Raw genomic sequence first — 13,059 nt, forward strand, 5'->3', positions numbered from 1 at the left:
TTGCATCCAATCAGCTAAAATGTATTATACATTTTCTACATACACTGCCTGTAGGTCGTGTTCAGCACCTTTTCTTCCTCCAAGAGATATAAGCCAACTTTTCAACTTTTCCTTACAGAAATCAGACGTTCCCAGATCTACTCCTTTGTGATAAAACCATGTTTTTTCTCCTCTCTGCCCTAACCTCATCTGACGCATGCCAGAGAACCATTATTATTCAACAACTGCATGAACGGAACTATCATCACCCTGCGAGGTCATCAGCAGAAAGTGAAGCATCTTCAGGATGCCTTGCTTCAAAAACTACGTCATGTACATGAACTATCCCACACCCATCCAAGTATTTAAAGGATTAATGCTGCAATTAAGGCATAAAAAATACAATTGGTAAACAGAACAGAAACTCCCATTTTTTTTTATTCTCATGTCCTTATTTGCTCACATCCCTTCTAAGATGAACCAGTAGTAGAAAAATGATGTGAAAAGCTGAAGGTAAAGCACACTGGTGGGTAACTACACCCTGACAAGTACTATTAGCTGTTATACTCTTGGTAAATGTTCTCCTAGCTGCCTTGAAATACTTGAGTTTTACCCAAGACATCTATCTACAAAAACCTTGTTCCAAGAGGCTTTTAAACTACAGAAATTGAGGAACATCCTACAAATCCTACATACCAGAAGAATTGTTTCTCTTTCACTTTACCACTGAAACAGAAGCCTGCATCGAAGCATTGCACTGTGACTCACACGTGCCTTCTACTGAAGTTTGAATCAAAAGTTGGTAAAGTATAATTGCAGAAAGCTGTAAATGGACCTTTCTGACTTTAATCCTGAAGAGCACATTGACTCCAGACAGTTTTAACATGTAAATACCCAGGTAAGGCTGACCTAAGAGCCACAGAATTAATTCCAAATGCACGCATCTTTCTCCCGCAAAGAGCCCCAATTTATCTCCCTTTGGAACAGAAGATGGGTCTCCAGCAGTGGAAGTGTTCATAAAATCTCCACTGAATCCTCTAAAGTAGAAGTGGGTTAAAAAACAGTTTTTAAAATAAATGAAGTCCCAGGCAACCCAACTTCCCTGTTGATTCAGGCCTAGCCTGAGATAAGGCCCATCATTATGGACTGAAGCTGCACTGAAACTTGGAGCAAACTTAACTACAGCACCGCGAGTGTTGTTGCTCTAATAAGCTTAGCAGATTAAAATGCAGCCATTTAAGTCTGATTGACCAACCTGTTATAAAAACTTGTGACCTTGGACCTTACACTAGAGTAAGATTCAAACCTACTAAGGAATGGTTTCTGTATCATGAAAAAAAAATAACTATTAGATTTACATTTTCTATCCCCCTCAGCTAGAAGAATTATTCTTTAAAACCTTGTTTTAGGATAGATTCCCTGCTTAGGATTTCATTTCTCCTACCTAATCCTTTAGCAAAATTAAATTATTGCTTATGGCATTACAGTAGTTTATAGGTCAGAGTGCGAATGTCACAAATTAGATATGGCTACGAAAATAACTGCATTTGCTTACTCGGCTATCTAAAAATTTAAGAAAAAACAGCAGTTGTGTTGCTTGCCTCGTTATTACTCCTAAATGTTTCTCCATGAACACCTACATGGCGTTTGGATCACTGACCACTCATAGCATGTGGGTGCACTAAAACCAATCAGGGAAAGCATTCAGTGCTGCAGGTGAGTGATGCTAATGTCACTTATTTCTTCTAAAAAAGGAGATCTTGCACATTTTAAAAGCATTTGAAGAGGTGCAGCTCCTTCCACACTAGCTGAGTTGAATAAACTATCATTAAAAGTCCTATTGCTACGAACTACACCAATGGAGTAAAGCATTAAGCTTCAAATACAGAAGTGTCAGAACAAACACATGGGTTTATTTGCATAAAAATACAGCTCACACTGCTAAGCAACACTTGCAGGGGGTAAAACAACTGAAGGTGTTGTATTAAAAGTCCAAACCCAGGCGCCCACGGGGCAGAAGCTCAGCAAAGTGGATCAGGCTGGCAAAACGAGCCCACCAAACCCTCTGTAGGTTGCTCCAAGCACCTTGCTGCTTTTTGGGGTCAGGCCGAGCTGTGTGTAGCTGCAGACAAGCCGTGCAGGAAAGCCAGGCAGCTCCAGGTGGGTGAGGGAAGCCCGGCCGCCCAGCAGCACCTTCTTGCAGCACAGGCGGTTTTTGGCGAGCCAAAAAAAAAAAAAGGAACAAGGAAAGGTTACGCAGTGCATCTCAGAAAAGCCACGTAAGCAGGCCGAGACACAAAAAAACGATGCTGTGACATTCCCAAACACGAGCCCATCTTTCAAGTTACAAATTGTTCACCGAAGGGAAAGAGATTTATTAGAAATTAATTTGCGAGGGCAGGGCCAGATTAACCCGTGCGCATCTACACCAGCACGAGAGGGAGAAAAAAAATCCATCTGTCTTCTTTTGCTACCAGCCAGGGAGGCAGACTAAAAGGTAAGATCTTCCCCCACATCAGGACAGGAATATATGAGCATGGTTTTACACAGTGCAAGAGGTAGACCTGAATTATTTCACAACTAATTGATTACTGCAGTTGTCCATCATTAAATAAACTCTTGGCCATTTCAATCATGAAGTTTTTGTTCCTGACTTAATAGTTTAATGCATAAAAAAGAAAAACCCACCAGGCTGTACCAGCAATAGAAGGTAATTTGCACAAGTTCAACCTGGTCTAAAATAAAATGATCGAGTCAAACGTTTTATTTTGAAAACCTTTACCTCTGTTTTCAGGTCATTAATCTCTGCCATTCAGCTGTCTGTTAATTATCTCTTCCCCAGGCCAGCACACAGATCTCCCTCTTCAAAAGTCAGGAATAAAAACGCAAAAGAAGCAGAACACCAGCAGAATTTGGAAAGCCAAACAGATACAGCCACCCTCCAAGTCACACAGGTCAGGAAAAAAAAGACTGAAGTGCCTTTGTCTGACACCAGAAACCAATGTAACTGGCTCTGTTAAGCCACGTCCTCTCTTCCTACTTCACAGGTACTAAAAATCTACAAAATTTCACCTTTTTTTCCCTTAACTGATCAAGACAGAAAAGAAGAAGCTTCTCTTCTCTGACGTACTTTTACCTCTGGTATCCGATCAGGTCTCCCCAGCCTAAGACGAGCAGCGCTTGTATCCTTCAGCTGTGAAGACTTCCATTCCAAAGACTTGGCCTTTTGCACAGTTTAAAAATTAAGCATCTCTGAAAATCCCTTCTTCTCCTACTTACTCAACTGCATTTCCCCGGTTTTTGTGGAGCGGGGAGGAGACTTCACTATTTCATCATTTCACTTCCTCACAGAAACTGCCAGAGAAAAGAACATTTTAATTTCCTCCCGGACTAAACAGAAACCCCAAGCCTCTCGCAGGCATTCAAAGGCTTCTTTATCAGACCAGAAAGAAACAAAGGCAAAAAAAAAAAAAAAAAGCACAACAGGTTTGTTTTCTTTTCAGACAAGATCAGATACCAAGAAGGTATGTGTGGAAACAACAGCAAACCACCAGGCTGTTTCTCCCTTCCTATTTGCCAGGTTGTACCCACACAAGAAGTGAAGTCCCTAGGAAGAAGTGGGCCCTAAGCAGGTGGGAGAAACCCCTCCAAACCCTGGTGCCGGGCTGCTGTGAGGGGGAACAGGCATGAGCAGAGCACCTCCAGGCCCAGGTAAGGATCCATCAGGACTGAGAGAACCTAGATGTGGTTTTTGTATGGCCAGTGTCACCTCAGCTCCGGACAATGCTGCCCCAGCGAGCGCAGGACCCCAACGCACGCCCCTCACAGGAGCAAGAGCCACACGAGCACAGAGCTGCAGCAGAGATACAAACAATAACCAGGTGAAAGTCCCAACTATGGCTTTACTAAGCCAGCTGATACAAACAAAACAAAGAGGACATGCGAAACGTTCTCCAGTCGCCTTCATGCTACCGATTCCATCCCCCTGGGCAGTGCCAAACGCTGCCAAAATCACCTCCACAGGCACAAGGAGCTTCGTAGCTGCTCGTTCAGCTACCCAGCAGGCTGGTATCCTGAGCATAAAAGGAGTTGTGCTTTCACAATCCAACCTGAACCGACCAGCACAGTTTATACAACTCAGACTGCAGTTTTCTACAGCTTCCTAAAAGTACTTTGGGGCTGATGACACACATTTAGTGCCTAGCAATTAAAAACGGCTTTCACAGCACGGAATAAAGTCTCTGTGAATTATTTACTACTGTAACTATTCTTACTACACACCAACACGTGAACCAGCATACAATCCCCTTGGTCAGTCTGCCCTGCGATGTGCTCCAGACCCAAGACCTCGTTCGTTGTCTCTACCGGGCTCATTTGGCTGGAAACATCCAAAATAAAGCCCAGGAGTTGGTCCAGAGTGGTTTCCATTTGAGCTGCCGTTTTCTCACAGGAGATAAACTCCTTGGTATTTTCTAATTACACAGCGTGGTCTCACCAACCCAGGATTTGTGTTATCCCACCCTCAGGATCACAAAGCGTACCGATAGTTATTCCCACTCTCCTCTCTCCCTGCACACATCTAACCCGCAAGCCGTGCGGTGAAGTTGGTCTTCAGTTCCACCACTCATTCTGGCAGCACTATTTCCTGGCTATTTAGGCAAAAAGCAAGCCGGTAATTTAGAAATCACACGGTAACGGAATGGTGCTGATTTTCCCACTCTTCACCGGTGATTAACAACAAGACACAGCGGGAGTTTGAGACATGGACTTGGTTTGCAAAGCTGGCACTTAGGGAAAAAAGCGCCTTGCAGACTGCCTGTAACTGAGTTATTCCAACGCATATGTATTTTGTAAGATGAGTTTTCAGGCTGCAGTCACAATTCAGAGGCATCAGGACAAAATCACCGCTATTACACTACCTCATAATTTAATCGCTGCCATTCCTAGTAAATACGGCTTTTAGTTTTGCTGTAAAGCATGGAATTATCACATTTAGGCTTTTTTTCCACCCGAACAGCTGAGAATGAAGCCAGGAAACCCTATGGCTCTTGTGACTGCTGTTTTCATTCCTCCCTCTGATCCTACCTGACACCGGAGTTAAATGGCTCGTCACTCTGCCTGTATCCGTGGTGTGATGCTAAACCACCGGTATCCTCACGCTCTTTCCAGATCTGGCAGTACCTCCTCCTGCACACCCCAAAAGGAGCAGAATTTGTTGCAAAATACCACCGTTTCCTTACTTAGGGTTACTTTTAAGCAAGTTTAGATATCTCTACATTTAAGCAGCTTCATAACGGCAAGGAAGGAAGAGTGGAAGCCATCGCTGAAAGATAATTTTTAACACACAAGAGGCTTTGTGCTGAAGATGTCAACAAGAAGTCACGGGAAGAAGCGTGGTTTTAAGATAAGATGCAAGAAACCGGGCTCTGAAGTTGCACCTGAGAGGACAACTACAGGAGACGCTGGGTTTTCGTCCCGCGAGGTACCTCATCCAACACGTCCCGTTTCAGGGCTGGAACCAAAAAATGAAGTCATGGGGATCGTTGTTCCTGTTACCCCGTTGTCTGAACCGCTCAGGGAAATGACGACGTGCTTGGGAAGTTCCAGCCACGCAGCTCCCAACAACTTCTGATTAATTCAGCCTGTCTGGTTTTCCTAAGCTAATTGCGAATAGCAAATGCTGTGGCAAAGCAATTTTTGTAAGGGCCAGAAGGATGAATTAAGTGAGCACGGAAATCAGGAACTTGGTAAGGAAAGAAAAAAAAAGACGGAGGGAGAGAGTCATTAACAAAGAGCAATATTCTATCATCCAGGCCAAGTATTTCTGTTCAACGTGCATTTATTTTGCTCAGTGTTCAAAATGGTCTATTTACAGCTAAGTGTGGTATTTCCTTATACGCTGTGATTCCTGGCACTAACTTCAGGGCCTCCAAGAAGAACCACCAGCCTGTTTGTCCACCCAAACCCCTGCGATAAGGAAAGAAGCTTTCTGAAGAGCAGACGTGGTTCATCACCTGGTTTTCTTCCCCTGCTCAGCCCAGTAACTGGAGGCACACACTGCAGTCACTCTTGGTGGAGAAACAGCTTCGCCGTGTGACTGCTGGAGTTGGGTGGTTATCACGTGGAAAGCAGGCCTAAAGCTCGCAAAGAACAGGAACTCAAAATGAACCTGGAACTTGAATCAATTCAGTGTTTTCAGTAGTCACTGACTTGGGTTTTTCGACTCCACATAGAGCAGAAAGTACAACCAAACATCACTGGTTACAGGCTGTGAGAAACCGGTCACCTTGGCTGTAACTGAGGTATCAAAGGCTGCCCTTCCCTCCCCAGTAATGAGGGGAACAGGAGAGGCCAAACAGGGCAAGAAGGAAAAGAAACCCCTAAGGAGGAAAAGAAACAGACAGCTGCCCCACCAATGTCCCCGAGCAGTGAGATCCCCCCTAAAATGAAGCACATTGAGGCGAATCGAGCCCGCACACGGGTGCTTGCTGCGACCTGGCGCTGTGTCAGGACAGCACCAGCCCCTGCTGGACCCAAACTAGAGCAAAACTGAGAAAAACGTAGTTTCAATTCCCGGCACAAGACAGCAGCTGGTTTCACAAGGACCCCGCGTGCCCTTCCCAAGCACATGAACACGCTGTGAATTTATTTCACACCCCTTCTGCCCGCTGCTCTCGCAGCCATCACATGCCGGAGACGCCCAGCGCGACCCGATCAAGATCTCCACCACATCCCATTCTGCTTCTTGCATTTATCAGCAGCAAGAACACCAACTTCCACGCTGCCCTCGTGACTTCAGAGAAGCAAGATTAAGACATTTCTTAGCGTGTTTGTTAAATCCTCTAACCGCCTGCCAAGCAAGAAAAGGAGAAACCTGAAATTATAAATATCTCAGGCGGTGCAACCTGGCCTTGGTGGAATGGATTTCCCACACCGGGCACGTTCCGGATGACTGCAGCCATCATCGCAAGTGACCGCCAGCAAAGCAGCTGGAGGTAGGCCTCTGATGTCCCCCTTCTCCCGACGTGCAGCTTTAAACCTCCTTATGTTTCTCCAGGAAGCGTTCCTAAATCCCCGTGCTGTGAAAAGCAGATTCCTAAGGAAATCTCTTTAATGTCTGGCCCAGCCTAGGCCAAGGCCCACATGTGTCTTACACACCCCGTGCTGGAATTGTGGCACAAAAACTGCAAAATATTTCCGAGCATAAATAAAATCGCTAAGATACTGCCATCGCAGGAACAGAAAATCCTGGTAAGACGTAGAATAAGCAATGACAGATGGAAAGAAATAGAATATTTTCCTTTGAAATACAGCCAGAAATGTAAAGGCTTAAAAGGAGAAAAGCAAGCAGACATGTGCAGGTTTCCTCTTTTTGCAACTTCCTATTTGGCTCCTGTAACATCAGTAAACTCTGGGCTTTTTCTACCTTCATGGCAATGTGTTACCATCCTATAGATCCTACACATTCCCCTTTCCTATCCTGGCCATATTTCTGGCCACAAATGTGCCAGAACATCACCACTACCAGGTAATGCAGCTTCATCAAGAACTTGTGTTGTCATCACAACCAATTTGAGGAGGTGACAAAAGGGAAGGGGACAGATGCTAATTTCGGCTGGCCTGGGCCAAGAAGCCTCGTGCTGCTCGCATGGGTACCGCCGTGCCGCTGCACCTTCAGGTCTCGAGGAAAACCTGCAGCTTGAAGGAAAACGCACTGAATTTTAATGCTGCCCTTACAACACGCTGGCATTCAAAGTGGTTCGGCATCTCCAAGGAAGGCGGAGAAGGATTTTAAACAGGCACGTTTTAGTGCAATGCAGATAGAAGTTCAGTGCAGTTAGGAGAAGTCGGCAGGACACGAGAAATGTGAGCAGATCCTAAAGCAGGCCTGTTCATCCCAGCCCAACAAAATCCTACACACATCAGTCCACTAAAACCCCGCTACCTAACATTATCAGGACAGGAATCATTATTTAGCTCCTGCATGCAGAGAAGAAAATCGTTACTCTTTTTGGTAGCTATTATCGCGTTATTAAAATATTTCAGCAATGTTTTGAGGAATTTACCTTCTGGAATGTAATTCTCTGCTATCAGCTTACACCATCTGCAGTAGGAAACGGAGCGCTGCTGAGCTAAACCGTGCACTTTCTACTGAAAACAGATGAAGCCCAGTTGTGAAGATAACGGTCCAGCTGAACTTCTGAGTTAATCTTAAAATACGCCACTACTCAAATTCCTGCCTTTCAACAGCAAACCCAGTCGCTGGTCAGCAGACCAGCAGCAGCCAAGGCAGTACCAAAATCCTCCCAAAAACACATTAAAATAACAGCCAGAATTCCCATGCAGCTCCCGAGCACCAGCAACCTGCTGACAGCCACACACCAACATCACTCCTCTACTTCCTTTCCTCTTCAAGCCTTTTCTTTTGCAAACATCCAGCCACCAAACCTTCCCAAAATCAGAGAAGAGCTCTGCTGCCCAGCACAGGCAGAGAGTTAAACACGCAAAGCATTTACACGGATGCTCCTAAACCAATATTGCTTAATTCACCTGACTTGAATCACTGGAGAACAAGGAAAATACTTTTCCTGTGTTAAAATAAAGAATTGCTCTGTTCTGCTCTGGTCCTCAGCGTTCGGCACGCCCCTCGTACCTCCACCCAGACTTTGCCACGACCCCTCTGTGTCCTGCAGTCGCACAACTACTTCCTGGGGCTGCCGAGCTGTCCGCTGCCATGCTCCACGCCGTCTGCTCCCAGGTCAGGGGTCCCATCCCAGAGGTGAGGCCACCTGCCGAACAGAACGCAAACCTGGCTCTGAAAACTCCTCTTCCTCAGGCGAGGCCTCCCGGGAATGGGTGGCCCTGCTCCCAAGCTGCCCAAACACACCAAAAACATTTTGATCTGGATGTCAATATTAAAGAGATTTAAATAAGAGCAAACACCAGGGAACTGAGGGAAGCAGAGCATTCATCACAGGCTGGTTACGGTATCATTGCTGCACGTTAAGGCATTCACGTGGACAGAAGGGGTTTGCAGAAGCACTTGCCGTTCTCAAATCATGCCCTCCTTCCCAGAGAGGACACCCGGGCAACTGAATTCGTAAATTAAAATAAGAAAAAGCCATATCAGCACCTCTTACATCTGACCTGAAGCAGGATGTAAGTAACCCAGTGAGGCTTCTATTCACATTCACCACCCGAATGCCTGAACGCCGATCATTTCTTGAAGCTCAGAAAGAAGAAATACGATGACAAATGACAACAACCACCTAAGACCTCAACTTGCGAGCCCAGCCAGGATGTTCAGACCCAACCTGCGTCCCACCAGGCCCCCACACCACGTCCTGCAGCCACTCCGTCCTTCCAAAGCACGAGCATCCAGCCTCACCGCTGCCACGATGGGCGCCTGCCCTCGGCCCCATAGAAAAACCTGCCTGTGGAGCAGAGAAATTTCCCCCACTGCTCTCATCAGCTGAAAAGCCAGCGTTTGCAGGCTCCAACCACCTCAGGCAGCTTCACAACTGACGTTACCGACGGCTGTGCCACCTCAACCACAAACCACGCTGCCTTGTTCACGCCGTGCTAGAGGAGGAGGCTCGCCAGCTGATCAGCAGGCAGGGTTCTTGGCTTTTAGGGCAGCCCGAAAGGTGTTGATGCTTGTGGGGAGTAATTAACGCGGACGCAAAGGCTACGTGGAGACAAAACACACTACAAAGACGCTGCTTTTTGCAGCCGTTCCCTGATAAAGGCTGGTTAAATATAGCAGCAGCCGCCCCGTCAAGTTAGGAAACCACCCCTTGGGTTTTAGCACTGCTTCGGACCTGCAGTTCATCAGTGCAACACCACAGAAATTTGGGTGGAAAAAGGACGGACTTGCAGCACCTCCCCTTCATTTAAACAACATAGACAATCCCCAAGACCAAGTAACGGATGGAGGGAAGAAACATTTATTTATGCTTGCAAACAGCTGTGAGTCAAAGCCTCACCTCCACGCTGGGGGCTGGCCACACCGCAGGCTGCTCAGCCAACAGCAGGACACGTTTCTCTAAGTCCTCAGAGCACCACGAGCAAACCGCAGAAAGCTGCTCAATAAAATTAAACTTCTTTGCATTCTGTACTCTATCGACATCTATCTATTTCACTCCAGCTTCTGTCGCCCCTCTTTTCTCCCTCCCAAAGCAGAGGGTACTTAAATTATTACAACTAATTCATGAATGCAAATTAATTTGGTGCCTATTTCTTGGAATCTTGTAGATTAGGACTCTACCAGTTTCTACCAAAGCTAAACAAAACAGTAAACAGCGATGTAAGCAGCCCAAAACCAACAGACGCCTCAAAACTTTAAAAAAACCTCTAATAAAATTGTTGTAACTGTAATAATTTCCACTTAAATGCAGCTGACACTACATAAGAGCCTAAATAGGTACAATCCTGACGGGTTTCAGAAGGAAAATCAAGACCTTCTGGGCTGCGTTCACATCTGGCTCCTGGTGAGAGCTTCACTTGCCCAAGGAAGCGGCTGAACCACCACCGGGTGAGTGTGGCCTGCAAGTTTTTGCCTCAGCAGCAGCAAACCCATGTGGTATTTAAACACAGACACAGCGTTTTTATTTCCTAAAGATAAACCAGCACAGGAACATTTGTCAGACATTAGCTGGGAGAATTATTTTATACTGCTGCGTGATCATGGACCCGATGGACGCAGTTTTCTTGAGCTTTACCGCATGAGAACGGCCGTTAAGCACAGACAGCTCTACGGCAACGTCTCTCAGCACACATTACCCCAAAATTAACACCTCCACAAAAACAAACCTTAAAAAAAAAAAAAAGGATAGCACCGGCTAGCTTTCCCTTCACAGGCACGGAGGGTTTCCACCTTGCTCTCCAAGGCGGGGACGGCTCCCCCAGCAGCAAAGCCCACGGCAGCGAGGTAGCGATGAAGCAGGAGGGCAGGAGCGCGGCGTTATCAGCGACCCCACCGTGGCTGCTCCATCCCGGTGCGTTCGGCACCACCAGGATTTCCTGCCTGGAATTCTTAATGCGAGAGCCACGGAACACCGCGCAAATAATTAGAATAATGCTGCCTTCGCAAGTTTCTGGTTTTAAAGCTGGATTTGCTTGCCGGTAATACGCCGCTCGTTAAGCGCGGCGTAATCTGAGCAGTTACGAATCATTTTAAAAAAAAAAAATTCAGCAGAACAACGGAAGGAAGGGGAAGCAAAAACCCTCTGAGATCCCTCCAGCGAAAGCCAGTCATGGTGAATCACAGTCCCCACGGCGCACAAACGGCTTTCATTTAGGATTCACCTTTCCAGGGCCTGTGCTTTTGTCTCTTTCTCAATCTTTACAGCCCTGAGCCGAGCCGGAGGATCCAAGCCCCTAAAACGCTGTGGGGCGGCGGAGGAATGCGCATGTGGGCGGCAGATGAGGAGGAGGAAGAGGAGAAGGAGGAGGAGGAGGAGGAGGAGGAAGGGATTCCCACCCCCCCAAGCAGGAGCTTCCCAGGGAAGGCGCCGCAGTGCTTCCCAGCGCCGCAGCACAGAGGGATGGATGCTGGCTCCCGACCCACCCGGGCTCTCCCCGTGCCCACAGCCCCAGCCCCCTGTGCTCCCCCCCCCTTGGCCCCCATTTGGGCCTCAGGGTCCCTCAGGGCTCAGCCCCCATCCCCTCAGCCCCCACAGTTTCCCTTCAGCCCCCTCAGTCCACAACCTCCCTCCCAGAGCCTCCTCAGGCCCAGCCTCGCCTCAGCTCCCACTATTTCCTCAGCCTCCATCCCCCACAGAGCCTCCTCAGGCCCCCCAGGACCCCCTCAGCCCCCCCAGAGCCCCCTCTGAGCCCCCTCAACCTCCTCAGAGCCCCCTCAGGCCCAGCCTCGCCTCAGTCCCCAACCTCCCCTCAGCCTCCAGCCCCCCCAGAGCCTCCTCAGGCCCCCCAGAGCCCCCCTAGAGCCCCCTCAGCCTCCCCAGAGCCCCCTCAGGCCCAGCCTCGCCTCAGTCCCCGAAGTCCCTTCAGCCTCCATCCCCCCCTGAGCCTCCTCAGGCTCCTCAGAGCCCCCCCCAGAGCCTCCTCAGCGTCCCCTCAGCCCCCAACCTCCCCTCAGGCCCTGTCCCCTCGGCCCCTATCCCCCCCACAGCCCCCTCAGGCCCCCCAAAGCCTCCCCAGGTCCCTCAGAGCCCCCTCAGGCCCCCTTTAGGCCCAGCCTCGCCTCAGTCCCCAACCTCCCCTCAGCCCCGTCCCCCCCCCTCACGCCACGGCTGGGCCCAAACCGAGGCCCGTCACGAGCTTGAGGCCGTACCGGGGCTCACCTGCACCCCCCCGCGCTCGTTGCCGGTACCGGGGCTGAAACCGAAGCCGGTACCGGGGCCGGGCAGCCCCGGGCGGGGCGGAGCGAGGCGGGGGCGGCTCCGGGATGCGGCGGCGGCGGCGCCCCCTGAGCTCTCCTGACGGGACCCGGCGACGCCGACCGCGGGCGGGCGGGGGAGGGGCCGGAGCCGCGCGCACCGCGCATGCGCCGCTCCTCCTGCGCGGGCGCGAACACGCAGCGGGAGCGCGCGTGGGGAGGGGGGAGTGAGAGGAGGGGGGCGCATGCGCAGTGAGAGGGGGGGGGGAGAGGGAGCAACAAAAGGGAAATTCCCTGACCGGGAATCGAACCCGGGCCGCGGCGGTGAGAGCGCCGAATCCTAACCACTAGACCACCAGGGAGGGATACGAAGCGGGGCCGATCGTGGTGCTTTGAGCTCGGCGTCCTGACGGGGCTGAGGGGAGCGGGAACTGAGTGGAATCACACAGAATCACAGAATGATAATGACAGAATTTCGAGGTTAGAAGAGACCTCGAGATCATCGAGTCCGACCTCTGAGCTAACACCAACAGTCCCCACTAAACCATATCCCTAAGCTCTACATCTAAACGTCTTTTAAAGACCTCCAGGGATGGTGACTCCACCACCTCCCTGGGCAGCCTGTTCCAATGCCTAAAAACCCTTTCGGTAAAGAAATTCTCCCTAAGATCCAACCTTTGTTGCCCCTCCTCACGCACCCCCTCCTTTGGGCACCCCCTCAACTCCCAGCCTGCCCCCCC

General features: G+C 49.2%; 1 protein-coding gene and 1 non-coding gene across 7 annotated transcripts in view; both read right to left on the reverse strand.

Annotated features, from left to right (window-relative positions):
* DNAJC5 (DnaJ heat shock protein family (Hsp40) member C5) overlaps positions 1-12,470 on the reverse strand; it is a 29,311-nt gene extending 16,841 nt beyond the window's left edge. Inside the window, exons 1-2 of one of the 6 annotated variants that reach the window (XM_038166123.2) lie at positions 12,285-12,470; positions 8,633-8,768 (exon numbers count right to left, since the gene is read on the reverse strand). The gene's annotated coding sequence lies outside the window, so the exon portion shown is untranslated. Of the gene's footprint in view, positions 1-3,109; positions 3,243-8,529; positions 8,554-8,632; positions 8,769-12,274 lie in introns of those variants that run through there. The other 5 variants (XM_038166122.2, XM_038166125.2, XM_072026273.1 and 2 more) reach the window with 5 other exon arrangements.
* A 139-nt stretch (positions 12,471-12,609) lies between these two features.
* Positions 12,610-12,681, reverse strand: TRNAE-CUC (transfer RNA glutamic acid (anticodon CUC)). Its single transcript has one exon. It is a non-coding gene; the product is annotated as a tRNA-Glu (tRNA).
* Positions 12,682-13,059: the final 378 nt, after the last annotated feature.

The sequence above is a fragment of the Anas platyrhynchos genome, chromosome 21 (genome assembly GCF_047663525.1).
Source record: "Anas platyrhynchos isolate ZD024472 breed Pekin duck chromosome 21, IASCAAS_PekinDuck_T2T, whole genome shotgun sequence".
Classification (NCBI taxonomy): Eukaryota; Metazoa; Chordata; class Aves; order Anseriformes; family Anatidae; genus Anas; species Anas platyrhynchos.